Raw genomic sequence first — 27,138 nt, 5'->3', positions numbered from 1 at the left:
TGTGTTTGCTGTCACTGTTATGAGCAGGAGACTGTAATAGCATCTTTTTTTTCTTTTTGACCTGGGCTTTTATATCTATCTAGTTGTCAGATGGATTTTTGGTATTTTAGCCAACAGAATATAACACTCTGCAGTTTGTTTCTACATAAAATGTTACTGTTAACCTGTTATGATGGTGTATGCATTTGGTAGAACTCTTTTCCAGGATCATGAACAGGAAAGAAAGATGGCCTATGAAACAGTTTCAGTATGAATGTGGTCTTCCTACTAAAAGATTTAAAATTTCTCCTTATACCATATTTCCAATTGAGGAGAAAACTATTACAAATAGTATACCTTTTCTGAAATCAGTCATTTATATGGTAGTCTCCAGCTTTCTACATAAGTGCAAAAACCAGTGAAACAAAAATAGTTAGTTAACTATCATAGCACACAATTATACTAAAATTATTTCCCTATCCCGTATAAAACCCTAATTAAATGTTGAAAAATATCTGTTTTCTTGGCTTCAAAAATTTAGCAAGCTATTCATTCCCTGCAGCAGTCCCAAACATAGTGTATGCCTCCTGAAAACATGCAAAGGCAAGTTAGTGACCTCAACATATACTGCATTTCCTGATGTTCTTTGTGCACCTGTGGTTATGACAAGGTTCTGACCACAACACTCACAAAATCAAGTGGCACATCATAACTTACATTGCTTAAAACACACTGTATATGGTGCTACAGTATTATATTTTCCCCTTTTCAAATATAAATCTTTATACTTTAAAAAAATAAATCTCATCACCTTTTAGTTTCTATGAATGCTGCCATAAAGAACCTTTGCAGTGGTAGCATTTTCAGTGTTATCTGTATGATCTGTCCTTGTAGTAGCTGTGCAAGTTGTAACTTGCAGTTATCTAGTACTACTTTAATAATAATCTTCAAGTACTTTAAAATATTAGACCTATAAAAGCAAGCACTTCTTTATAAAAAAGGAATTTGAGTAAAGTGCCTTGTTTCAGGATTTTTCTCCATTGAAAAGCCAAATTAGCGAGCAGTAAGTGGTCCGTCATTGGTGAAGTGCCAGTGGTCCAATGTGCCACACTAGTATCCAGTTTTGTGTGATGCTTAAGCTTGAGTTCTCCATTTGAGCTCTACTACAGCATTGCAGTTGCCCTATCTTATAAGCCCTTATTCTAAAGCTCATGATGATGATCTCTGAAAAAAATTGTTTCTGGGAGGTATCACAAGGTTAAGGAGTCAAGCCCACTATGAGAAAAGACAAAAAAAACTCTAAGTCCTTAGCTGTTGGGGCTGTAGCCAAGACTTTTTCAAAAGAGACCAACATGGCAGTTTTGGAAAGTGAGCCGCAAAACATCCGAGGTAACTAGCAAATGGAAAAACAGTTGATTATAGTTTTTCAGTGGTGGTTGTAAGTGCACTTTCTAGCTTCCTTTACTTCTGGTTCCACACAATACTCAAATTCTAACTACTGAGGTATTTTGGGGGGGTTTTATGGTCCAAACCATGACAATAGAATGGCCAGACATTTGTTTTCAGGTCTTGTGAGAGAGAATAGTGAGTATAACTTTAAAATGTGGAATTTTTTTCCGTATTCCTTTGATCAGCTAGAATAACTGTGCCCAAATATGTGGAACAGTCCACTGGAAAATGCAGCAAATACCCTAAGAAGTTGGATATCTCAGCTAGTCAGTTAGCTGGATGTGTGGGCAGGGATTGCATAGTGGGTGTTATATATAAAAGATATAAGCAATTTAAATATATTTTATGTTCAGGAGGTACAGTTGGACCTATGTGCCCGTTCTGTGTCTTTCCTTATCTCTCAGTTAACTCTCTTTAAGTGTGTTCGCTGAAAGGGCTGCCATATATGTGCTTTGCGGCAGACTTAAGATAAGATAAAAATCATTGGAGATTCTGTAGCTGCCTTACTTAAAGGAAAATACACAGGCTTTACTGAATTAAATACAAATGCAATACAATCACCAGATACACTATAGGCAGTTCATTTTTAATACTGTTCCATTTCCAGTTTTCAGCATACAACTGAAAACAAAAAGGGTTAAACTGTTCACTTGTAACAACTTGGTGATTAAATGCAACCATATTTGCATACATAACCTATATGTAGGAGGAGGAGGTGACTTTAGTAGTTCCTGCAAAGGCTAACAATTTTGCCCTGGAATCTGTTGCATATATTGGTATGACCTGTAGTTTGTGCTTCGTCCCGTGTCCCCACCATCATGGCAGTGGGCTGCCTTCTGTCAGGACACTTATTTGCACTCTGACTGGCTGTTTGTCAGCCAATCAGAGCATGAATAAATCATTATGAACAGACAGACTTAAGCTTTTCTAATATTAGAATTCCTATTGGGACTACTGGTCTCCCATTGTTCTCCCTTCCTGATTCCAGAAACAGTAGCCAAAATTTCCCCTATTTTGTTGCTTGAATTGGTCTAGTCTCTCACACCTATGTCTTACTTTACCATCAGTTGTTTAGCATTTTTAATTCAGCATAAGGCATCAGATAATGTGCATGCCAATCTAGACACATTTGTCCAAACCGGTAATAGTAGTTTATGCAGCAGGTAAGAGGTTTTCAGGGTAACAGGTTTTCAAGGTTGATGCCAAATCAGTGGTACTGTTAAGGTACAGAATTGGGTTGAGCTTCAGAGGAAGTTGGCAGCTGCACCTGTGTAACAAGGACAGGAAGCTACAGCTTTCTGGATATATTAAAGAGAGGGAATGGTTTTGTTGTCATGTGATGCTGTATCTGCCCTTTTATTGAACCTTTATGGCAGCTTTTGTAAGAACCTAGGTAACTCTTCCCTTATCTATCAAAACTGTCAAATGTACCAGCGATTGAATTTGCAATCATATCTGCTGCAGAGATCCATGCCCTCCTCCCCCAATTACTTTTCACCCTGAATTGGCTTATCTGCTACTTCTGGATCTCCAGTGTTGTTCTGTAAATAGTATTCACAGTCTCCTTAGTTGCCTCCTTGCCGTCCTGACTCCTAACATTCAGGACCCATGCTTCCTCTTTATGCACCATTACACCTGGTGTCTTTGGGTTACCTAGAAGCATATTTTGTCTCAGTGAGAGAATACATCTTTCAGCATTTGGTTCAGCCTATAAGTTTTCTTTTCTTGGAGGGGGCCTAGAAGAGCCCCTACTTGTTCTGAATTTTGTTTTATAGAACAGGAGTTTTCAACCTTTTCATTTGGATATTTCAAATGAAGGTCTGAATTTTAAGTGTGGGTTTGCACATGCTTTTGATTTGTCATAATCATCTTTCGTAGACCCCTTAGCGTCTGTGGACCCCTGGGGGTCTAGGAACCACAGGTTTTAAACCAATGATATAGGACACTGCATCCTGTTGCCTACTCTTGGCACTGCTCAAGTGACAACCATCTCGACCAGTCCATCTGATAGTTGTTTATTAAGTTACTGCAAAATGAGAGCAGCTGCCCTTACAGATGGCCACCAGTGCCCTTAAGACATCCTCCAGCCAGCTGGCAACACCCTAATAGTAGCCTCCAAGACATGCTAATAACAGCTTCAAAGTGAAAATCCTGTACAAACAGCATGCAACTGAACCCCATGGTGAACGAAGTAGTATCTGTATATGAGAAATGACTCCCAGAAATTTTGATCTTTGTGCAACAGAATTGAAAAAGCTGATTAGACAAGCTGCCTCAATGCAAAGGAATGTTTGCTTTGTTAGGTCTGTGACACCAGCAGTCTATGCCCACATATAGAGAAAGGTGCATTGGAGGGCCATGCAATGGATAACCGTCCTCAAAACAAGCCTAATTCAAAAGGTGTTCAGAATATATGTACCATCTGAAGCATGTGTAGGGACACAGCATGATGTTGACATACTGCATGCTTAAATGAAACGTCAAAATTTCTCTAGCATAGACTAGACCAAAATGCCAGTTCTGCAACAGTTCAGGAGAACAGAATCCAAATTTCATATTTAACTGTTTCCAATGGTGACAACCGTCAGCACTGAAGACTTTTTTTGCCCTGCCACCTTGTTACATCCAGGTGTATTCTTATATGCACTTGACTCTTCTACTTCAAATCTTCAAGTTATAATTTAAGGTCCAGTCTATGCAAGATAAATTTTTAAATTTAATGTTAAGCTAGTTATAGTCATTTGAGCATGGCACCACATTTAATACCATCATGCTGACTGCTGGTTTTGCTAGTGTTGCTTCTACTTCACCACTATCTATCTACAAATATAGATTTTGAAGGGCATTTTTTAGGAAGTTTCCCAAACACAGACAGGACCTAACATTCCTGCCTCTTAAGGCTGCTGTGATTTCAGTTAATGTACAAACCACCTAACTAAATAGTTTTGGGACTACCCAAAAAAAAAAAAGTGTATGCTATTTGACCATTGTGTCCCCAATTTGGGACTTCTGGATCTTGAAAAACCTCCCACAAACTCAAGATAAACTAGACCTGCCATCAGTACTACTTCCGAGACAAAAAAAGTAACTTAATCACATTTCTTTTATTAATTTGTATGTCGCCTTCCCCAAAAATGGCTCAGAGGTGGCTTACAACAAAAAACAATATACAAATACTATAAGGAAATGTTGAGAGCAGTAAGAAGAGAGTTCTAGTTTATATGTACATAGAAAAGTACCTCCTGAAGTATTTAAACCTCTCCTACCTTTTCCTCTGGTACAAGAGGCTGTAAAATGGGATCAAAAGGGTACAAAAAAGTGGCTGTTGTCCCCTGAGATGCATGGTGGTGCATGCACAGGGAGATGAAGCTTTGGACAGAGGGGAGGAAGCAGTTTGAAAGGCACCTTTTGCAATTTGCAGGAGAGGCAGTGATTCTCAAGCAGGGTGCCTTGAGAGTCTTTCAGCAGTGCTGGGACATGCCACACAAAGTTAGTCATTAGGTGTACAAACACAATTCACAAGATTGAAATCTGAGTTTAACAGGAGTCCATGGTCTCAAAAAACCTGCCGATTCATAGAAGTTAGGGGCTGTGTCTTTTTCAAGTCCTTTGCAACAAAAGCATGGAGAAATATTTTTTTCTATAGTCAGAAAAACAAGAGTTTTACAACTTTTAAGAGTTGGCATTTTCCAAAGGGAGCCTCGAGTTGAATAAGGGGTGCATTGAGTCTGAAAAAGTTGAGAACTGCTATCTTAAAATGTTGTTTCTTAATCTTGCTAGACTTGAGCAAAATGCCAGTTCTTCACTGGTTTTGCTTTCAGTAGTAAAATACTAGATCAATTTTTCTGTTGCAAACTTGTAAAGACCACAACAGAGCAGAATGCTTTTAACACTAGGGATCCCTGTTTGAAATCTCTGGGCATGTCCCTGTAAGCAGGAATGTGCATTTCCCTGGGGACAAGTAGCAAGCAGTAGCACACCTTGTGCCACTGCTACTCACCCCTAGGGAACGCCTGTATATGTGTTCCTGTGTATGACAGGTTATCCTAGGTGGGATAGGGGAGATGAGCTAGTAGCTGTGCTGGCTCCAGCAGCTTGTCCCGGGGCCTTGGGGAGCTGTAGCTGCAGCACTCCTGCAGCAGGGAGCCTGGGCAACAAGTGGAGTATGGCTCTGGCCAGCCAGGCTCTGGTTTTTGGTGTGTGCTGCCCTGTATTTTTTAAAAAATTTTGTGGGGTTATTTTGACCCAGGGATTCCTGGGGTCAAGGCCCTCCCCCCCCAACGCACACAAAGTAGCAGCACAGAAAACACCTGCATGTGTGGTGCCACAGATGGGTCTGCAGTGCCACATTACTGCATGTCTGCTTGTCTGGACACATCCTCTGGGTTTATGTTGGGAATTGTGTTTGTACACGTTACTACAAAGCTAAAACTTTTGTACCTTCCACCACCCCTGAAAGGCTCTCAAGGCACCCTGCTTGAGAATCACTGCTCTAAGCTGGTGGTGCTCAACCTTTGGCTTGATGGGCAGTGTCTGATCCAACCCCAAACTGGATGGTGGTTCCAATCTAGTCTCTAGGGTTGTGAAGGAAGGGCATCATCCAGCCATAGGGGGAGGACGGGGGTAGGGGGCTTCACCTAGGCCAGGGATGGGCAAAATGTGGTCCACAGGACCCTTTAAAAAAATTAGAAAATAATAATCTTCCCCTGGCTGCCTGTCATGCAGCTCTTGATGGCTTACCGAAACTCAGTAAGTGGCTCTCTTCCCCAAAGTAACTGCCTGACCTAGGCCCATGGAAGGACACAAGCAAAGAGGGGGCATAGCCCAGCTGGGGGGATGGTGGGGTGCAGAGGTGGGTTTGCTCCAACCAGCATCCAGGGTTTAGGAATTTGGCAGGGGAAAAAGTGGCTGTGTGTTAATGGCCGCCACTCCCTGGCTTTGCTGAGCCTGCAAATTGCACAAGATGCCCGTCACCTAGCTTCCTCCCTTGGCTCCAATGCTGCATCATCTCCTTGTGCCCTACCAATCCCACCCCTCAAGCTATCTCTCACTGTCTGTGCCCTTCTCACCCTGTGAAAATGAAGTACAGTCTTTCTGCTCCCAGGACCTCAGCAAGCCCTATTTCACCACCAGGCACATTAACCGGGGATGCTCACAAGCTGGGTTTATATCCTGATAGGCAGTGTTGCCACAATGATAATCATATCTATAGGATAATATCAACCCTTGTATATATACCCTATGATACATAGCACTAAGTGTTCAAAACATAATTTGGAGACAGCTCATTGATGCAGCATCTACAAAAAACCCATGCCTCTCCTAAGGAGTCTTATCCCTCTTTTAAGATTGCTGTCAGCATTTTCTTATTTCCTCTTGCCTGAAAATGAAGAAATACTTCAACTTTGACGACCCAGTTCTCACTCGCTCCCTGACAAGTTACAGCGAGCAATAGAGAGTAAATAAAACGACCGACTTGCATACTTATTTGCATACCCTTTTTTTCGGTGTACAATAGTTTTCCAGGAAATAGGATAATTTGAGCTTCCAATAAGATAATTTCGTATTTAAGAACCCACCGCGCTGAGAGGCATGACACGCCCCAGGGCGCCCCCGCCGCCTGCCTCCACCGGCAATAGGCTGCAGCGTGGCCACCTGCGCATGCGCACTGCGCCAGTTGTTAAAACTCACTGCGCCATTGCCGCCGGAAAAACCCCTCCCCGGGGACGGGGCGGCGCGGACGAACGACTCCCCGGGATGCCTCGGCGACTCCGTTCCCGTTTCTGAGGGGGAGGAGAGAGGCAGGAGCTAAAGTGCTCCGCTCCCGCCCCGCTTCCTTCTCCGTGACTCCCGCATCCTCGTCTCCGCCGCCGCCATTTCCAGAATGTTCCAGTCGCAGCGGCCAAGAACAGAGCTGCCGCTCTGCGCATGCGCCCCGCCGGCCGCGCCCCGCCCCCTCCCAGGACTGCACTAGCCACTACTCCCCTCTGTCCCTGCGCGTTTCTCCCGCGGGGGAAGCGGTGGGAGTCGAGGCAGCGCACGGGGAAGGGAAGGGGGCAGGTGATGTGATGTGACGTTGCTCTGGTCCTGCCTCCCCCCTCCCCCGCCAGCTCCCCACCCAACTGCCAGCCAACTCCTCTAACGTTTGCGGCAGCGCGTGCCCGTCCGCGTCTCGTGCCTGGCCCGGGTCACGTGGGGCAGCGCGGCCAATGAGAGCTTCACGGTGTTCAGCTCTGAGCCCGACGCTGTGAGCAGCGGAGGAGGGGGTGGGGAGGGGTGAGCGGCGGGCGGGGAGGAGAAGGTGGGGGGAGGGCTGTTTTCAAACCCGACAGCCCCAGCGGCAGCGGCGGCGGTTCCTCGGAGCTGGGCTGAGGCTGAGGTAGAGGCTGCGGCTTGGCTGGCACAGACGGGCGAGTGTCCCGGGTCCTGCCGCTTCCGCCCCGAGGAAGGTAAGGCCGGGGAGCCGCCCCCTCTGCCCTCGTCCGCGCGGCTGTCGCGCCCCCCCCCGCCATACGCGGCGCCCGGAGGCAGGGCCGGGTCCCCCGGGGTGGGCACCGCGGTGCCCCCACGTGCGGGGGGCGGGAGCGGCTGCTGTCAGTGCCCGCGGGACTGCGTCCTTGGCGCCAAGCGGGAGGCAGCAGCCCTCCGGGGGCGCGGAGCCGGGCGCGGGCGCCGCTTCCGCACTCAGGGGTCCCGGTGCTGCCCGCCCTCGACCCGCGGGCGGCGCTGGCACGGCCCCGGCCGGGCGCACGAGCCGCGGGTGCCCCGGGGCCAGAGCTCTCGGGCGGGCGGAGGGTGTGTCCGGAAAGGCAGCGCTCTGGGGCTACGTCTCGGCCAGAAAAAAAGCCCCTTGGAGCGGGTGGGAGGGACGGCGGCGCCCGGGGCTTTGTTACCTGGGAGCAGGGTCCCCTACGCGGCATGACAGGTGTGGGGGGTCGCTCTTCCCGCTGGCAGGGCTGGGCAGGGCAGGGCACACCCAGATGTCATTGTGTCTTCGCTGCCATCCAGCTAGTATTCCCCTTGCCGCTGGGCCTCTACCTTTTCGGGGGGCTCGGCAGCATTCCCCAGGGCAGCAGGTCTTGAAATCAAGACAGCCAGGAGATGATGTGTCAGGACGGTCCACCTTTTAGAGCTGCTGTTTCAGGCCTTCTGGCAAATGTTGGGTCATATTTGCTTTTCTTCAAAAAAAGGGGAGGGCTAGTTAGTCATTTCTCATCATCTCCCCCCCGCCCCCCCCCAGCCCTGCAAGTTAAGATTCAGATTTTGTTGTAAGGCTGTAAGACTGTGAGGCTTTTGCCTTATGCCTGGGAGGGTAAAAATTAGCTGGGGGCTCTCTATGAGCTCAGGAAACTCTCTGTGCCCATACAATTGTAAGATCTGGGCCACAGTAAATACCTTCTTTTTTTTCAGAAGGTAGTGGTGTAAACCATTACCCATCTGTAGTAATTTCACTTGTATTCTGTAAACTAAAAATCAAGGGAAACTCTTGCTGGGTCAGAACAGGGCTTAGAGGCTGTAGGAGCGTTTCTGTGATGATGTAAGCCCTTCAGGGCTCCCATCTCTGACTTCCTGGTTCTCCGGCAGCCCCTGACACCACCTTCAGAAAACATGTGGCACATCATAGTGAACTGTGCACTTTTTCAGTGAGGTCCACTGCAACTGAGTGATGTAAGGACTTTTCCCCTTCTTCTGATACCTGCTTCAGTTTCAGCACAGGAGATGGGGTTGGGGGTCTGTCAAGTTAACCATTTTAGATTACAAAAAATAGCAATAATCTTCTGCTGCCCCAGAAAAAGCAGTCTCAAAATTCTGTATGTGTTTTGTCTTCCAGTTTTGAATAGAATAAAACTTCCAATAGGAGTCTTGTTTGACTTCAACAGTGCAAAGCAAATTAAGTAAACCTTGCAGTATTTCTTGTTAGAGGAAATGATTTTATGAATAAACCGGATGATTGTGTACAAGAATGAAATTTCAAAATTGGCCTTCTCTTTCTGAAATGCCTGACTAGTCTATGTTAGGAGCATCAGGAAAGAAGTAAAATTCTGGTTTTTTGTTTTTAATCAAGTAAGGATTATTAAGTACAGTGATAAGCAAGTGTTCCACACCTTTCCTGACGGTAAACAGCAGCTAAAATATAAACCACTACCATGGGATATTTTTGGAACGTATAAGATACTTTCAGAACTGAGACAGCAGCAGCTACAAATAGCTTATTTTGAATTCCTTTTTGAATATTGAACTTATGAATATAAAGCAGTATGTTGTACTACTTTGTACTTACTGGAGAGTTTGGTTGTAAGGACTGTCGGGGAGACTATGGCAGCTGGTTATCTTTTGCTTTCAAATTGGAAGGAACTATTGATCGCAGAACACACAATGATTAACCTGCTGTTCTACTGGTACTATTCATGTTTCTCTTGGTATAGAGCAGCACAATTTGATATTTTTGGATTTTATTTTAAGAGGTGGGCTGCTCAAAAAAAATCTTTTGGCATAATTCCTTTTGCATATTTTATTGCAGATGGAGCTGTATAAATGTTGACTGGTCATTTAGTCTCCAGATCAGACCATATTTTGTAACTACTATTTCATTAAAAGTGTACTTAGAATCCACTGACAGATGGTATGAGATAACACAGACTATATCTGGCTTTTCTCTTATAACATTGAATAATTTTATTAACAGAATAGTGCGAGTCAAATCCCTGTTGACTTATCTAGTGTTTCCTCACCAGTTTGTCATTATTCAGAAGCCTTCAATATTCTTACCAAACTATTAGACTGTTTTAGACTCTTATCAGTCAGCTCCCAATATTAATGAGTCCTAATTTTTCAGGGCTCAAATAATCAACACTATTTTTGCAAGTGAAGGGACCTCAGCAGCTTCTGTAGAATCAATATTTAATTTAAAGCAGGGTTGTCCAACTTCTAAGACCACAGGGACTGCACCAGTGTAGACCACATGTTGCGAGGGCTGTGCCAGGTGCACTGCATAGACACTCCATCTTTCTCTCCCCCTGCCTTCCCCAACCACTGTACCATCTGGGCACTCCCCAACTGGTGCACTGTTCTGTGTGGGTGTGCATGCTCCCTGCAAGGCATTCCCTCCAACTGCTGCATGTGGTCCTGAACCTTCCCCCACCCCCACCCTTGTGGCCCCAGTTTAGCAGTGGGCAAAATGGTGGATCCAGTTAGTGGCCAGACTCCATTTCCCAGTACCCCCTGCCTGCATGACTGGAGCCAGAGCTGTGATCTGCTGCCTGCATGTCCCTGCCTGGGGCATGCAGGCTGCAGATTGCAGCTCTGCCCTGGCTCTGGACCATGCAGTTATCACCATGAGATCCCAGCCCAGCCCTAGAGCAGCTCCTTGCCCTGCCACATGCCCTTCCAGCAGGGGTGGTGTTTGGGGGAACTATAGCCATCCCAAAATTCCCCATAGCCCCCCATACCCACCCATCCCAATGGCACCACTTGTGCTGCCTGCTCCACACAGGCCACCACATACACAGCCTTAGCTGAGCCCACCCCACTCCTGCCTGCAGCATGACCCGCCCCTGCCAGGAAGAGGCCTGTGCTGCTGCTGGGGCTGGTCTCCATGGAAACCCTGGCCCTGCATTATGACAGTGTGGCTGCTGCTGGGGTCTCCACGGAAACCAGACCTAACCACCAGACAAGGGCTGCTGGGAAATGGAGTCTGCTACCAGTTGAATCCGGCCCATGGGCCAGACTTTGCTCACCTAGATGCGCCCTCAGCTCCAAGTGCTGCTGCACTGCCCCATCCCTGGGGTGAAAGCAGGAAGTGGCAGCTGGAGGAAGGAGCCTGAGAGCCAGGGAGCTATACATTCATGTGGCCCACAGGCCACCAGTTGGACAGTCTTGATGTGAAGAAAGACAGTCCCTGAGGGTAACATGACTGCCTTTGCCTTTGTTTATATTTTGGTTTATCTTGCTGAGTCTAAAGGAACCTCTCCTACCCCTACTGCAGCTACTGATACATTTGATGAGCAGCGCTGAATAAACTAAGAGCCCAATCAGTTTCACAGCTGCGACTCAACACTGCATGTAGCAGTGAAATTTTCACAAATTGGGTTCTTTCCTGTTGCCAGTGTTTGGGAGAGCTATCAGCAATGCCATGGATACAAGCAGTAATACAATTTGTAAAGAGTAGAATCCAAAAGAAAAGGAGACTAGAAAAAGTAGAGTAGAAGAAAGCCTTTTTTTTTCTTTTTAACCTGTACCTCTTTGTAACTATCAGTGATCTGAATGAGGGGCAGAATACTGGGGTTGTACTCCTTGTGCTCCTACTGTTGTGACTGGGATATTCTAAAAGTTGAGGAAACAGAAAGCCTTTTTTCCCTTTTTTTTTTTTTTTTTTCCTTTCATAGGTTCTTCAGCATAACAGAAGCCAGTTATACCTCTGCTCTGTACTGAGGGGTGCTACTCTGGTAGACATTCTGGAAGCTTCTCTGTGGCAGGGAGCTGCCATCCCCTCTCCCGCAGTATTCTTGGAGTCCCTTTCTCCCTTCTGCCCCACAAGTCTTGAATATTTTTCTGACTAGAAGGTGTCTGTCAGACTTTCCAGCTTCTGATAACTGGCTAAGGAAATTGTCCATCTGGTAGAAACATTTCAGTCTTGGAGATGTGTTGTCACTTCAGACATGCCGTATTTTACAAAGTCTATTCACTACAAAACATAAGCTTTCTTCAGGTACCTTTTCTGCAATGCCGCTTAAATATAAGCCTATATATCCTATATACAGATATAAAGCCTATATACATCTCTCATCAGGGAGAGATGGGAAAATTGCAAAAAATTACTAATGACAGCTCCCTTTCTGAAACTGATTGAGGCTGCTGAGTTGTTTTTCTGGCTCCAAGAATTAGACACATTGACAGCCAAACCTGATTTTTGGATTCTTCCTTTGTCTTTAGATGAACTAATTCTCTATTGTCATTTTACCTTTAATATCCAGATTAGGAGGCGTTGTTCTTCCTTTATCAGATCACTCTGTTAGTAATGTTACACCTCCGTCAAAGGGATATGCTGCGAATGAAAATGGCTTTCTGGTGGTTTTGTGTTTCTTTCTGCTAAGAGTTGCAAGTTTGTGAAGCAAAGTTCCCTTTTCCTTTCCCTGGTATTTTCTGTGTGTTTGGAGATGGTGGCCAACACTCAGTCATCTAGACTGCTAGAATTCTTCAGTACAGGGTGGCTAAGATAAAGGCATCGAGTTGGGGAAACGAGGCTTTCATTCTTCCATGTTGGATACAAACTGCACTTCAGATCCTGAACAAGGAAAGCTCATGAAGAATGAGCTTTCTTGTACTCAGGGAGAATCATGCTGAAATAAATGTGTATGCATGGCTACAGGAGTCCACCTGCTCAGACCTCATTGACAGATCAGGTTAATGTGTTAGTTTTTGTGTCTTAGAATGAAAGTGTTTCAAACATGATTATTTTCTTAGTTGGTACGTTTTCTCATAGGTTGGATAAGGGCTTTAATGTTACCTTCCTGAGTGTTCAAGCAGTGGAGACGGTGGCCTTGAAGACGTGATAAAGTTCTCTTCCTTAGCTAGTATGGGTTTATTTGTCTTGTTTTATAGAATTGGTGACTGGCTAACATTAAAGCTTTGAAGTCCGTTCCTCTTCTCTGTTGCCATCTGGGACTGCATTCTGATGCTAAACATGTCTTCACAGGTGCTTCCTTTGAACCCATACACCATCCTAGAGGGATACAGAGGAAGCACCTGTGAAGACATTCAGCATCTGATTTCAGACCTTTAGATAAGGAGTGGACCCGGGAGTAAGGCAGAGGACTAGGCCTTAAAACCTGATATCTGTTCTTACGTTGTTTTACCTAAGGTGAATCGGTTAAGTCCGGATTTTTTTTCAGAAGTTCTCTCTAAGAACATAAAACCTGCTATAATGCATTATAGCAATGGCCCATCTAGGCTGGTACCCTGTCTCTTGACAGTAGTTGTTGCTTTACAGCAGGGGTGTCAAATTCACTTCCTGCCCTAGGCCAGATCCGGACTGCTGGGTTCTTTGTGGGCTGGATCCAGCAACAGTAGCAGCCGTTTCAGCTTGTGGTGGTGGCTCCAGCTCCCACCATATGCCCCATGCCAGAGATGTAGCTTCTGCTGCCAATGTGTCATGGTTGGGGTTGGGGGGATGCAGTTCTGGCTTTGGCTCTGGCATAGAGTATATGGCAGTGACAGCTCTGGGTCCAGCGTTGTGCACAGGGCATGTGGAGGTGACTACAACAGTGTGGGCTGCTGTGGAGCTGGTGCTATGGTGGTTGTGATAAGCAAAGCAGTGGAGGACTTCTGGGGCTGTCAGTCCTTGCTCACCCTTCTGTTGCTAATTGCCATGTCCACCAGGGCCCTGGATTTTGCAGCAGGCTTACTATATGCAGCCCTCTTTCCCCCTCCGCCCCCCCCCCCCCCCTCGCCATGTCCTGCAGCAGTAGTCTGACTGACCGGATCCAAGCATCTCTGTAGGCCAGATTCAGCCTGTAGAGCGTATATTAGACGCCCATAAAGAATACTGTACAAGAAACCAGGCATATGTAAAGTGAGCCATTCCCTATTAGGTTCTCCCAGTTAGCAGCAGTCACCAGGTTAGTGAAATGTTAACCACATTTTATCCTATCTCAGGGGTGATACGAGCACAAATTCATTAATATTTGTAAGGAGGCTATTTACAACAGTGATTTATGCAATGTAAAAATCTAGATGGATTTCTCAACTTGAAATTATTATTATTGACTTTCTGTTAAAGGAGTTGATTGAGTTTCAAGTTATTTTGCTCTGTGACCCCTTCCTGTTTTTTCACTGTGACTACTCACTAAGCAGACTTGTCTTTAGGAAAGTTATACGTTTAACTGGAAGGGTGAAGATCTCTGAAATTGAGTGAAGAGGTGCCTCCCTTTAGTAAATGTTTTTTACCCTCTGAGGGCCAGGTGTATTTCTTAAGGGAGTTAAATGATTCCCATCTAGTGCCGAATAAAGTAGCCATCTTAGTGGTTTTATCTAACGTAATTCTAGGCTGAACATGACAGCCTGCCTGCTATTCAGGCTTTCCTAGGTACCTGCGTTTGGTCTTTGTGAAGCTGGATATTTGCTGGGCTTGCATAAGATGCTGGATAATAAAATCAGTTGTTACATTCAGCATATAAAAGAACAAATGTACCAGCAGGAAGTAAGTGTCACTAGATCCACTGCTTTCATTTAATGGAATATCTGAATTTCATACATATTAGCAGTACGAGTAAAAAACCTTTAGATCTAATTTTAGTAGATTGTGGTTCATTGATGAGTTTCTTATTGGAAAACCTGGTAATTCCTCTTAAAACCTGTAAGCTACCTCCTTTCAAATATCTTTACAAAACAAATTAGTATGATTGTTTTCAGCTCTTCCAAAGCAATTGTACATAATCTGTTTTCCTAAATTTTATTTCTGCTTCTGTATTAAGGAGACAGTGCTTTTGTACTGTTCCCTACATTTGTTATGTAGCCATTTCTGCAACATTGGCATTTCTTCAGCGTATTCTCAAAGATACACATTCTCCCCTAAGCCATAGTTTTGGTTTTCGTTAAGAAGTGTAACTCAATTTTGGTATTTTAACAGAATACTTGAGGCAAATAAGTAATGTAGTAGTCAAAGAAATTAAAGATTCTTAATCGCATTTATTTATTGGAAAAACAAGCTTGCAAAATCTATTTTACTCTTAAAACTTTAAAACATTTCAATTTTTTTATTTAGTATTTGCTACTGAGTGAGAAATTGAAAGTGAAACAAAAGAATTCAATCCAAGGTGAAATACAAAGTATATAGTATAAATATTAACAGCTTCACTCTGTTTTAAAAGCATAGTAACCTAAGGTTTTGGGACCATAAAGGTAAAAACCATATTTTTAAGATACTTTTTGAAAGGCACATGCAGATTTAAGTAGTCTAAAACAACTGCAGCCAGTTTTTCTGTATCTCTAGTCTAGTGGTTCTCAACCTTGTTAGACTTGAGGGACCCCTTGGAAAATGCAAGTTCTTAGTGTTCACTGATTTTTTTATTTTTTTATTTTTTTTATAGACAAAAAAAAATAATAGAGAGTTTCTGCTGCTGCAGAAAACAGGTAGAATATTTTTAACATTGTGAATTGCTATCTAAAAATCTCTGGATTAATTTTGTGAATAATGTTTGCACATCTAACAGTGTCAACATTACATAGTACTCTGCTGCATCACTCTGGTTGAGAGTCTACTCAGGTCTCTTCTTCCATTACCCAATTTTCCTGCAGAACAGTCAGCTACGTGTATGATTTTGTGGGAGAAAGGGCATGAGGGAGGAAATATAGAGATGTACAATGAAAGAAAATACAGGCACAAATCAGCAACTGGCATCAAATTGGTTTATTACGAGTCTATTATCATCCACTGATACTGGGTATTGTTGTGAGCATTGCAGAAACAGTGCATTTAGCCTAGAAGGAAGGATGTGCTTTTGATGTTATCTAATGACCATCCCAGACTGACTGAAACAGTGGCCAGTTTCAACAGCATCTGTAGGAAAGATGTTACTTTGCTTACTTTTGATCGATAAGATAAAAATGGATTCCAAAAGAATCCTTTTTTGATTTTTCTCCTTCCTAAATTGAAAACTATAATTTTAAAAACTGTATTAGAAACGCATAGGTTTTCCTTGGTTTGAAAGTGTGTAGTGGCTGCCTTTGAATTAAACCCTTTTTGTCTTCTCATGACTACTTATTGTGTTGTGCGGATTCCAGAACTGTTCAGCTTTGTAATGTTTTTAACCCATTCTGCTTGACCTGCTGTCTTTACCATAAGTTATTAATATAAGTATAAATTTGTGACTTGTAATAGCTTCTTTTCTTGCTCTTGCAATTCAGTCAGTAATATCAATATGTGCTCATAGGTTTCTGTGTTAATTAGGTCCCTAGTCCTGCAAATACTTCTGTTAAGTGCTGAGTAGTCCCACTGAGTTTAAGCACATGTCAGTGGGACTAATTTGTGCCTAAATTTTAACCATGCATGCAGATCATTGCAGGACTGGAGCCTAAATTGGTAGTTTGCAGGCACTTATACTGAAGCCACTTTCATGGTCACATGGTTTCCTTTGTACATTAAGCAAGATAATAAAAATTGCAATTTTGTATAATTGACTTTTAATCTGAACAGGAATAGATTATACAATGCAAAAATTGTAAGACTTGATTATTTTTACTTCCTTAGGTTTTTTAATTCTCAGGTGGTACTGGAGTGTCTTGACTGCTAGTGTTGCACAAAAATCTGTCTTGGAGCTTCCTATTGCTAAGCAACATCTCCCCCACCCTCTGTTTGCAGACTTGTTACCATAGTGCCCCCTGTCAGTGCCAGCACAGTTGACTAACAACACTTTTCATTCTGAAGTGTTGTATGTTCAGTTTGATTCTGTTAAGTATTGTAACTTTCGTTTTAGATATCCTTCACGTATAAGGGGAGAAATTATCTCCATTTCCTTCTTCTTCTGTTTGTAGGGAACAAGAGGGTGTGGCTTATTTTACAGGCTCTTCTAGCACTAAGAACTTCATTGACTCCCTTGGTGAGTGTCCATCCTTTTGAAGAATGACTTATTGGGTTGCTTGAGTTTTAATGCCCAGCCATGTACCATATTTACCTGAATCCAAGATGACTGAATTTAAGACAACCCCCCAATAGCTAGATTTTAGAAGTGGAAAATTTATAACTTTGAATAATTTTCCATGTTATAGAATCAAATTTTGCAGTTTGTTTGTTTTTTTTAATTTGTTCTCCCTGCCACTGCCAGAGGGTATGTAGTGGCAGGGTGCAGGCAGTATGAGAATCAAATAGCCTGACCCTTGCTGCTTATCCCCTGCCTCCAGTCGTGCCCCCTCTGCCTACCCTCCAGGGTGCCTGCATACTCTGGAATCTGTCACATGCCACCACTTGCTCTCCTGATATCTGCCCTCTCCATGCCAGTGACCTCTGGTACCTCCCCTGCTGTATCCCCTACCCTGCTTACCTCACCATTGCAGCCCCAGCTGGGGCCCTGGTTTTCATGGAGCACATGCTGGCTTTGGCCCCTGCCCGGCCATGTAGTAACAGTGACACAGCAGCTTTGGTCACCACCCCAGCCCTAGCTATGGAGCTGGGGCTACAGCTGTCACCACCACCATCACTGTTGTGTAGCCAGTCAGGGGCCAGAGACAGCATGTGCTCCATGCTTGGGCTGGAGCAGGGCCCCAGCTGGACCTGCCCTGGGAAGGGGGCAGTGGTGTGGTGTGCGGGGATGGGACTGCGGATCCAAATCTTTCCCCCAGGCTTCATCCACCTCACTGCTTGTACACAAATTTAAGACAAGGGGCTTTATTTCCCCTGTATTGAGTGGCGGGGGGGAGGGGAGAACCTTTTCTTGGATTTGTGTAAACATGGTAGAGTGCGACACTAAAGTGGAAATAAATTCAATAGAATCTAGACCGGTCTGTTTCGTTCAAATGTTCCTTTAAACTTTTCATCTGGAGAGCTCTAAACAGTCAGTCATGTAGCTTGTAGCTCCCTTTTTTCTTTTTCTTATTTCATCAGTAATTGTCATTTTCTTACACCCCAAGCAATGATGGATTATATGCTTATTCCTCCAGCACAGTAGTATGCACGCTGCCAATATACAATGACAAAAAGTAGATTTTTATGTATTCATAAAAATGCCTCCCAAATTCTAGTTAATTCTAGTGCAACCTCAGCACTCCAACATCAGTGGTAGGATTTGTAATCCCTCATCAGTTACTTGTCTAAGTCTGAAGTTGGTAAATGGTATGCCTCCACATCAATTAATCTTACCCATTCACAGCTAGATGTGCTGCTTGACCTCCTTTTGCTAGTGCAGCATACTTGTGATCAACATGCAGGTCCAGCGATGGTTCTTTACATCGCTAGTGCTGAAGCAAGGCAGCTTTAGGGGTGACTTGTGATTACCTCCATCTGCTTGGACTTAGTGTAAAGCAGGGATAGGCAACTCCCTGTGCCAGTTAGTGGTATGTGGAAACATTTTCCTTGGCATGCTGAGAGGTATGAGGAAATTTTTTTTTTTTTTAAGATTTTTTTTTTAAGTTGCTGCTCTGGGCTCTTTTGAGAGACTTAGGAGGAGATGCTGCCTGAAGAGCCCTCACAGGGAGCTGTTGGAAGCAGGGGACAAACCCCTTTTGCAACTCTCACTGTACCACTGCCAGTGGAACGTACTCCCCTGCCTGGCGGTGGCAACTGCAGCTGCAGCTCTGCCCAGCCTGCCCTAACGCACTCTCCTGCAAGTTGTGGGGGGGACGTGCCTGCATGTCAGGGAGCATGGGGCTGCCAACCCTGCTGTGCCATGAGCAGCTGCACCTGGGGGGCAGGGAGGAGCAGCAGCATCATTGCTCTGACTCTGGGTGCTGCGGCTGCATCGGAGCCGCTTGGCCAAGGAGAGCTTGAGGTGAGAACAATGGAGCCAGGACTGTGTTGTTCCCACTCCCCTCCCCTCCCCGCCTATTGTGCTGCCTTCTTCCTGCTGCAGTGTGTCTGCAACCCTAGGGCAGGGGGCTCTGCCTGGCCCAGTGTGGCATTTCTCTCCTCCCACCCTGAGGAGGAGGAGGCAGCTGGCTGATAGGTGGGCTCCAGGCTGGAGCCTTGGCAGCCCACACTGCAGCTCGGAGGCTGGCTCCCCAGAACAGCACAGGGGTTGGTGTGGGTCCAGGACATCGTTAGGTTGCTCTTTGTCCTATGGCCCAGTTCTGTATGTGTGTTTGTGCATGTCTGGTTCTCCTTTTTTCCTCTCTCCTTTTTTTTTCTTTTCTCATTTTCTTTCTCTTTCCCTTTTTCTCTTTATCTTTCTCCTTTTTTCTCTTCTTTCTCTCTCTTTCTCTCTTTCTCTCTCATCACGACATGCTTAAAAAAAATGAATACATGATAACAAAGGTAGTATATGAAGTTTTATTTATTGTCACCAGGCTTAGAATGTTTAGAAAACCTGGTACTTACAGTAAAAAAGGAAAAGAAAAGAAAAAGCAATGTTTAGGATTATTATTTACACTAGCCAATTGCCCATCAAAAATGACTGGGGAGGAGCAGGCGGGTGGGTAGAGAGCCCCATGTCTGCCCCTCCCCCCCCGTCCAGGCCCGCTCCCCCCTTCTGTGCTGCCACTTGGGGTCCAGGCCTGCTCCCCCCTTCCCTGATGTGACAGTGGTGTGGGGAGGGGAGGAGTGGCTGGGTCCAATCCTCCCCTCCCCGTGCTGCCGCCGCGTCAAACTGGGCCCGCTCGTCCTTCCCCCTGCTGCAACAGTATGCCCGACCCTCCCACCCCCAACATAGGGTCTGCTCCTGTCCCTGCTGCTGCCGTGTTGGCTGTATAGGCAGCGATGATGGAAGTGGGGAGGGATGGGCTGAGGCATCCCAACCCCACTCCTCCCCCATACTGCTGCTGCCATTTCCAAGGAGTAAGGGAGGGTGAGGGGTGAGGCCAGCTCTGAATTTTTAATGTGTGAAAGTGCTATATGATGCCAGGTACTGTGAAAAATCAAGTGTTGCAAATTAGGCACCTGAAATTTGAAAACTATGAAAAGTTTGAACACTAACAGTACTTGAGGTATTCATGGAATTATATTGAAAAGATTGTAAAATTTGGGTTGGGGAAAGAATTTTACATGGTATTTCAGGGCAGTGGGAAAGTTTTGCTCTTTATAGCATTTGGTTAAAATCATGCACCTTTGTAGCCATTAAATGACTGATTTCAGCTTTTCCCTTGAAGACTAATAAGGTGTTATCAATTCATCAAAACAGTCCCCCGAGAACACTTTAGCTAATGATTTAAGCATGCACCTATGTTGAAGCTACCTTTTTAGTCTTGCACTGCCTGACAAAGAAACAGTTCAGCTCTGGGCAGTTTTCTTTTTCCTCTTCAAGAAATCTTGCCAGGTCTACTCCTAAAACAGATAAAGAAGAGTCTGTTAGCCTCACCACAAATCTCTAATGCACAATCAGTGTATCTGTATACTGCCAGGAGTATGAATCATCTGAGCACTTCTACTTTCTTATGCTGTATGATGAATTTTTCTCGGGTACTGACAGAAGATAAAAACTGTGCAAAGACCATGGTTGAAGATAAAAGGCCTAACACTTCTTATTGGACATGTGGTTCTCAAGTGATTCTGGAGCTTGGCTTCCTTCTTGCCTGATTTTTGAGGCAGTATTAGATTGATTTATTCAGCAACTGAGTCTCCTCTTCTTGCATCCTTTTCTTGTAGAAGTGACACCTGTTTGGTCCCTTCTTCCTTTTTAGTCTGGTAGCGCTCTAGTTAAGCTCTATGCTTTTCTTCTCAAGTTCTGAAGAAGTAAGACTGAGTTTAACTATAGACAGATTCTGTAAAGCTGGTGGGAGGTTCCGTCTTTGGTTCTTGCAGTCATGTTTTACCCTTTCTTCTTCATTAAATATTAGGAGTAAAAATATTCCTGTTATACCTAAAAATTATTTCTCTGACAAGGGGCTAACTCCAGCCACTAAGCTCTCATTGTACAACTGTTGTTCAGCATTTCATATTGTCCTTGAATGAACTTGGTTATGGAGACAGCAGTTGGCTGATCTGTTCTTTGATTGGGGTAACTGTTACTTGCAAAGGCTGTAAGAGAAGATAATAGCCACTTTTAGCTGAGGGCAGAACAGGAATAGTCTGTTGATAGAGAACAGAGTGAAGGAGATTTAAAGGAATTGCCCCCAAGAGGGGGAAAGAAACCCTCCTCTCCCCCTTGTTCTTTGAATATATATCAGGGCAAGTAATGCATCTTCCTCTCAACTGTCTATTCCCTTGAGCCGTATCTCAGGCAAGTTACTACCCCTATACCAGGTAGCTTTGACTATATTGGGATTAGTTGTCCTGTCTTTACAATAGATCTCTTTTCCTGGTCCAGGGAGAGGCTGAGCTCTTGTGCTTCCTTCGTAGAGGTGCACCGATACATCAGTCTGCTTTCAGACTGGCGCTGGTATGAAAAAAAAATTGAGCATGTCGGAAGTCAGTCTAATTTGGCCGATAAGTGCCTGTGCATATGTGCAGCTGCTGCACAGCACGTAGACGGCAAGGAGCTCAGCCCCGCAGCTTGGAGAGCTGTGTGCAGCTGGTGAGAATATCGTGGGGGGAGGGAAGGGATGTGGGGGGACGGATCAAGGCCCTGTGGTGAGAGAGGAGTGGGGCTGGGGCAAGCGCTGCCCAGCTGGGGCAGGGCAGGGCGTGGGGTAGTTTCCACTGCTGCGCACAACCCAGGAGGGCACGAGGTGGTGGGAGGGAGTGTGTTCCTGGGTCTGCATGGAGCATGGGCGGGGTGGGCTGCAGCTGTGGGCTGGGGCTGGGGTGGTGCTGGGTTTTTCCCAGTGCACTGGGGGGGTGGGAGGGCATTGGGCTGGACTGCACTTGGGACGGATGATGGTGGTCCTGGGAGGGGGGACGATGGCAATTTTTTGGGGGGGGGGCCTGCAGTTCCCCCTGTAGCCCCCTCCCAGTGCTGCTGCCCACCCCAAGCACAGCCTTGCCCACCCCCCCCCCCCCACGCAGTGGGAAGACTGCCCTTGTCCCAGTCTGCAGCTGTAGCCTGTTCTGCCCTCCCCCTACACAGACCAAGGGGCACATGACGCCCTTTCCCTGTGCTCTCCAAGGGTGTGCGCAGTGGTGGGAGACACTTCCCCACCATACCCCCTGGATGAGCTGCAGCTCTGTCTCACATCCTGTCCCCGGTTGGGCAGCACTTGCCCTAGCCCCACTCCTCCCTCACTGTGGGGGGCCTTGATTTGTGCCCAGTGCCCCTTCCCTCCCCCCTCCCCTCTACGACAACAGATTGATCAGCTGCACGCAGTTCTTCATGCTGTATCGGAAATCGGATAGGTATTGGCTAATATGCCTCCTTAAAAATTGGCTATTGATACCAGCCCCCAAAATCTCTCTCAGTGTACTCCTAATGTCTGGCAGCGGTTATAATGTACCTTTGGAGACAGGAGATCCTTATGTGGTTGACTGATTGATCTGAGGCGGTGATATGCCTAGGTTGTTCATTTAGCTGTGTAAATTTAGGTTTACTCTAAGAGTAAGAGAGGTTTTTTCACAGTTTACTATCACAAATGATATAGTTCGTAGCTCCTATGATCAATCTCTGGTCAAAACAGACAAGCTTATGTCATTGATACTACTAGAGAGAAAAATCAAACCTAACTACAATATGAACTTGCTCTGAAGCATAAGGCCATGGCAGTTTGAATATAAAGAATGCTGCTTGTTATCCTTCATCATAGCGCCTTACAGATCTGACTCGGGTCTATCTACTTGCTGATGTGATAGTAGATGGACAGAATGATCTTGGTGCCATTTTATGTTCTTGGAGTATTAAGGTGGCTGTTAGAATTAGCAAACAGGAAGAGGCATACCACTGGATCAGCTGAGGTACTCCTACTGTCTTATAGTTTCCCCTGACCCATTACAGTTTTCCATTCTGTTGGTAATTCAGTTTCCGAACACCCAAACAAGATCTCACAGCACCATTGCCATATGCTCCATCGAGCCTCAAAGTCCCTGGATATTGGCTAGCTAAGTATCATCAGCTGGAATCACTCCAAATAAGTTCAGGAGATCCTGATACAGAATAGGAAGATATGTATAAGAAGGACATTAACATGGAAGAGTTTTCTGGACAGTCTAAAATGCAGTACAGGCTAGTACAGTAGATTTTCTGCCATGTCTTTCACCTGAAACTTTGCACCAATCTTAGCTTGTCAAATTGGAGGATTGGGCCAAAAGAAATCTCATGAGGTTCAACAAGGACACATGCAAAGTGCTGCACTTAGGATGGAACAATCCCATGCACCAGTACAGGCTGGGGGCTGACTGGCTGGGTAGCAGCTCTGCAGAAAAGGACCTGGAGGTTACAGTGGACAGTTAAGCTAGATATGAGTCAACAGTGTGCCCTTGTTGCCAAGAAGGCTAACAGCATCCTGGCCTACATTAGTAGGAACATTGCCAGGAGATCGTGGGAAGTAGGTATTCCTCTCTCTTCTGCTCTAGTGAGGCCACACCTGGAGTTCTGTGTCTAGTTTAGGACCCTGTACCCCCTACAGAAAGGATGTGGACAAATTGGAGAGTCCAGTGGAGGGCAGTGAAAATGGTTTGGGGGCTGTGGCCCATCTCTTCTGAAGAGAGGCTGAGAGAATTGGGTTTATTTAGACTGCAGAAGAGAAGACTGAGGAGGGGATTTGGTAGCACCCTTCAGACGGGTGATTCAGAAGACGATGGAGCTAGACTGTTCTCAGTGGCAGTAGATACTAAAACAAGGAGCAATGGTCTCAAGTTGCAACAAGGGAAGTTTAGGAAAAACTTTCTCACTAGAAAGATGGTAAAGCACTGGAATGGATTACCTAGAAAGGTGGTTGAATCTCCATCCTTGGAGATGCTTAAGACCTCACTCAACAAAGCCCTGGCTTGGGTGATCTAGGTGGGGATGGTCCTGCTTTGAGCAAGGGCCTGGACTAGATGACCTCCTGAGGTCCATTCCAATCCTCATATTCTATAATTCTAAGTTATACTTGGCTGTTCAGTTATGCTTCATTTTTCACTTGATTGTCCTAATGTATATACACTCAGCAGTCAGCCTGCTTTTAACATCCTTCTCCTAAGGTAGCATTATCTTAAGTTCCTTTCAGAATGCTCCTTACTTCACCTCTCAAATTGCCTTCTTCATTGTGATGGTTTCAGCCAAGAGAGTAAATCAGCACTTGTCTGACTGTTCCTACACAATAATTCATGGGCTTCAGCACCATTTTTTCCATATCTTTGTCACCAGTGTTATCTCAGAATTTGATTTGAAGTCAGCATGCTGGGTTTTTTCCTAGAATTTTACTCATTATTGGAAGAAGAAAAGTGGCATACTTTTAAGTTTTCAGAATTTTACTTTATGTTTTCAGAAACAAACCACTTAAAGCTCGCCCAACTTTTTTTCAGGCTGTGACAGTGGCAAAGCCCAGACCATTGCATCACAGGAGTTCAAGTGGATAACGTGATGCATCTTGCTCTGTTACCAGCTAATTGGTATTACTTTCACAGGAACATTTAGGTTTACTCTGCCTGGTCGCATCCAGACAAGTGTGGCTGTGGTCTGCAACTCCAGTCATCGCTCACTCAGGTGTTTCCTGTGCCGCGGCTTCCAGCACGGTGGGGGAGGTTTGACTCTGGGAGATCCCAGGGTCCAAAAAATCCACACAGAAAAAAACCCAAAAACAGGGCGGTATATTGGGCTGCAGCATGTGCTGTCCAAAAGTGGAGACTGGCCCAGTTGAGCCACGCTTTGGCTGTTGGCTAGGCTACAAGCTGCAGGAGAGTTGTGGCTGCAGCTTCCCTGGCCTCCAGGACGCCAGTTAAGGCTACTGGTGCCAGCACAGTTTCTACCCCCCGCCTCCCTACCCCACCTGGGGTAACCTGCCATGCTCCAGATGCCACTGCATCTTGTCTCCAGGGAACCAAATGTCTGTGCTTGTCTTGATGCATCCCCAGGGTTCAAGCATGCTTTGCTGACTTTAGAAATGTCACAGTTTCTGAAATCTGTAAAGTGTTGGCATGAAGTAATTCACTCACCTTTCTTGAGAAGTTTGGATTGGACTCACCTGCCAAAGCAGTGCAAGATGAGAAGATCAGTACTATAATATAAATTTACTTGTAGGCAAGTGATGAAGGTACTTGGTTGGTAAGGGGAAATCTGGATTCCCCTTCCTTTTCTGAAAACTGTTTCTGTTTTTTTGCACCAAACAGTCATTGGATTAAAACACCCCAACAGTTCTAAGAACAGGCACTGCTGTTCATAAAAACACCCTATAGCAGGTGAATGTCCTCATCACTGGGCTGTGGTCTCTTTCTTTCTGGCTTCATGAATCTTGCATTTCTTTCTGCACAGCTTCAATGGGAAAGTGGAGAATGTTTCCATCCCTGCCTTATACCATGGTAGTTAGAGCACTTTCCTGGGGGAGATGGATTTAAACCACTTAAACCGAGGTCTTTTATTTAGGGGAACTATTTGAACTCTAGTATATCATATGAAAAGTAAACAATTCCTCTTTTTCCTCCTTCTGTGGCTGCCTCCTTTTAGAAGAAAACCCATACTCAAAAGGATGAGTTGGGGTTCATACATTTAGGAGGGGTTTTGGGCTGTGATGCTTACAAAGGCATTTATTTACTTCTGGCCTCAATTTTAGATGCCTAAGTATGGGACAGGGGTAGGAATTCAGTGTTTCCTACTGGCTGACTTAAGTGTGTCCTACTCCCTGCTCCTTCCATTCAACGTCATGGATGTTAGACACCTCAGAATGAGATTCATAACATTCCCCGTGTATTGTATAGGAGAATTATATAGGCATTGTATGGGAACTTAGTGGAATTCCTGAGTTCAACATGCAAGTCATTTTATGGATTTGATCCACAGTCCGTTGTAGTTTGGCTCCCCACCTGTGAAATCAGAATAATAGTACTTGCCTACTTGATAGAAATTATCTGAAGAGAAATAAATACATGTAAGGTTTGTGAGGCACTTTGCTACTACAGTGATGAGGGCTGGACAAGTACCTAATGTGTGGATGCTAAGACTTCTTGCCTACTTTCCTCCTCCAACCTCTTTGGCTGCCCATGTGACCCTGTCTTTTGCCCCTTTTCTTATTATTTCTTCTTACTGTCTCCCAATATCTTTTATTCTAATAAGATTTCATTCCCTCCCAATTCACGTCCTTTGTGTCCACTCTGTCTTTAGAACATGCACAACCTCACCATTAATTCTTTCTCCCCGTCATACTAACGCTTTCCATTCCCATAGTCAGCTTCAGATTTACTGAAAATAAACACCACGTGTAGGTTCCCTTCCCTGTCAGTCTTTATCCTCTTATCTGGCTGCCACCCTCTAGAAACTTCATTGTAATGTATGACTGATTTCAGTGGACCCTGTAAGTTTTTCTTGCTCAAATCTCAGGGCATTACCCTCATTTCATCTGTGTTCCTTTGTCCTCCTGTAGTCAGAGATGTGGGTTTTCCAGAAAATTTTGAATTGAAAAACATTCTGGAAAAATTTCCAATGCCTTAAATAGAGCATGATTTGATTTAGCATGTTTATTTGACTTACTTTTTTAGTTTTGTTTATTAAATGTATCCCAATGTTAACTTTATGTTCCAATAGCCACAAGTATTTGAACTGAAATATGTGATTAGGGAAAAAAAATACAGCACACTTAATGTGGTTTAAATGTTATATTCAGACAAATTCAAAGCTTTATGTAGACAGAAATTATTTTTACTGGAATACTCATAAAAATGTAAAGACAATACACAATAGCATGTACTTCCCTTACATCATTTGTTTAAATTTAAGGAAAAAAGCGAAGGCAATGAAAACTTTTGACACACTAATTTTAGTACACCCAAAGAACTGTGCATGTTATGCCATGCTTTGGTTTTGGTTTGACCTGCGCAGCCAATTAAGTGAATTCATAACTTGATTTTCTTTTTGGATTATTATGTGAGTGTATTTACCCTCCTGTTTACAAATCAGTAAAACATATACTCTCTCTCTCTCATACACTTCCTAGGGATAATCACCTGAAAAACATCAATTACAAATTTGCAACAGCCAGGCTGGTATTGGCATCCATTCATTGTTA

General features: G+C 44.7%; 1 protein-coding gene across 6 annotated transcripts in view; it reads left to right on the top strand.

Annotated features, from left to right (window-relative positions):
• Nucleotides 1-7,715: 7,715 nt before the first annotated feature.
• Nucleotides 7,716-27,138, top strand: part of ANKRD12 (ankyrin repeat domain 12) — a 152,707-nt gene continuing 133,284 nt past the window's right edge. For 3 of the 6 annotated variants that reach the window (XR_016441383.1, XM_090039693.1, XM_090039692.1), the window contains exon 1: nt 7,716-7,877. The gene's annotated coding sequence lies outside the window, so the exon portion shown is untranslated. The remainder of the gene's footprint in view (nt 7,878-27,138) is intronic. The other 3 variants (XM_090039690.1, XM_090039688.1, XM_090039689.1) reach the window with 2 other exon arrangements.

This window comes from Crocodylus siamensis, chromosome 3 (assembly GCF_052110815.1).
Source record: "Crocodylus siamensis isolate JL-2025a chromosome 3, ASM5211081v1, whole genome shotgun sequence".
Classification (NCBI taxonomy): Eukaryota; Metazoa; Chordata; order Crocodylia; family Crocodylidae; genus Crocodylus; species Crocodylus siamensis.
Note: the sequence above shows the minus strand (reverse complement) of the source record. Positions and strands in the feature narration are given on the sequence as shown.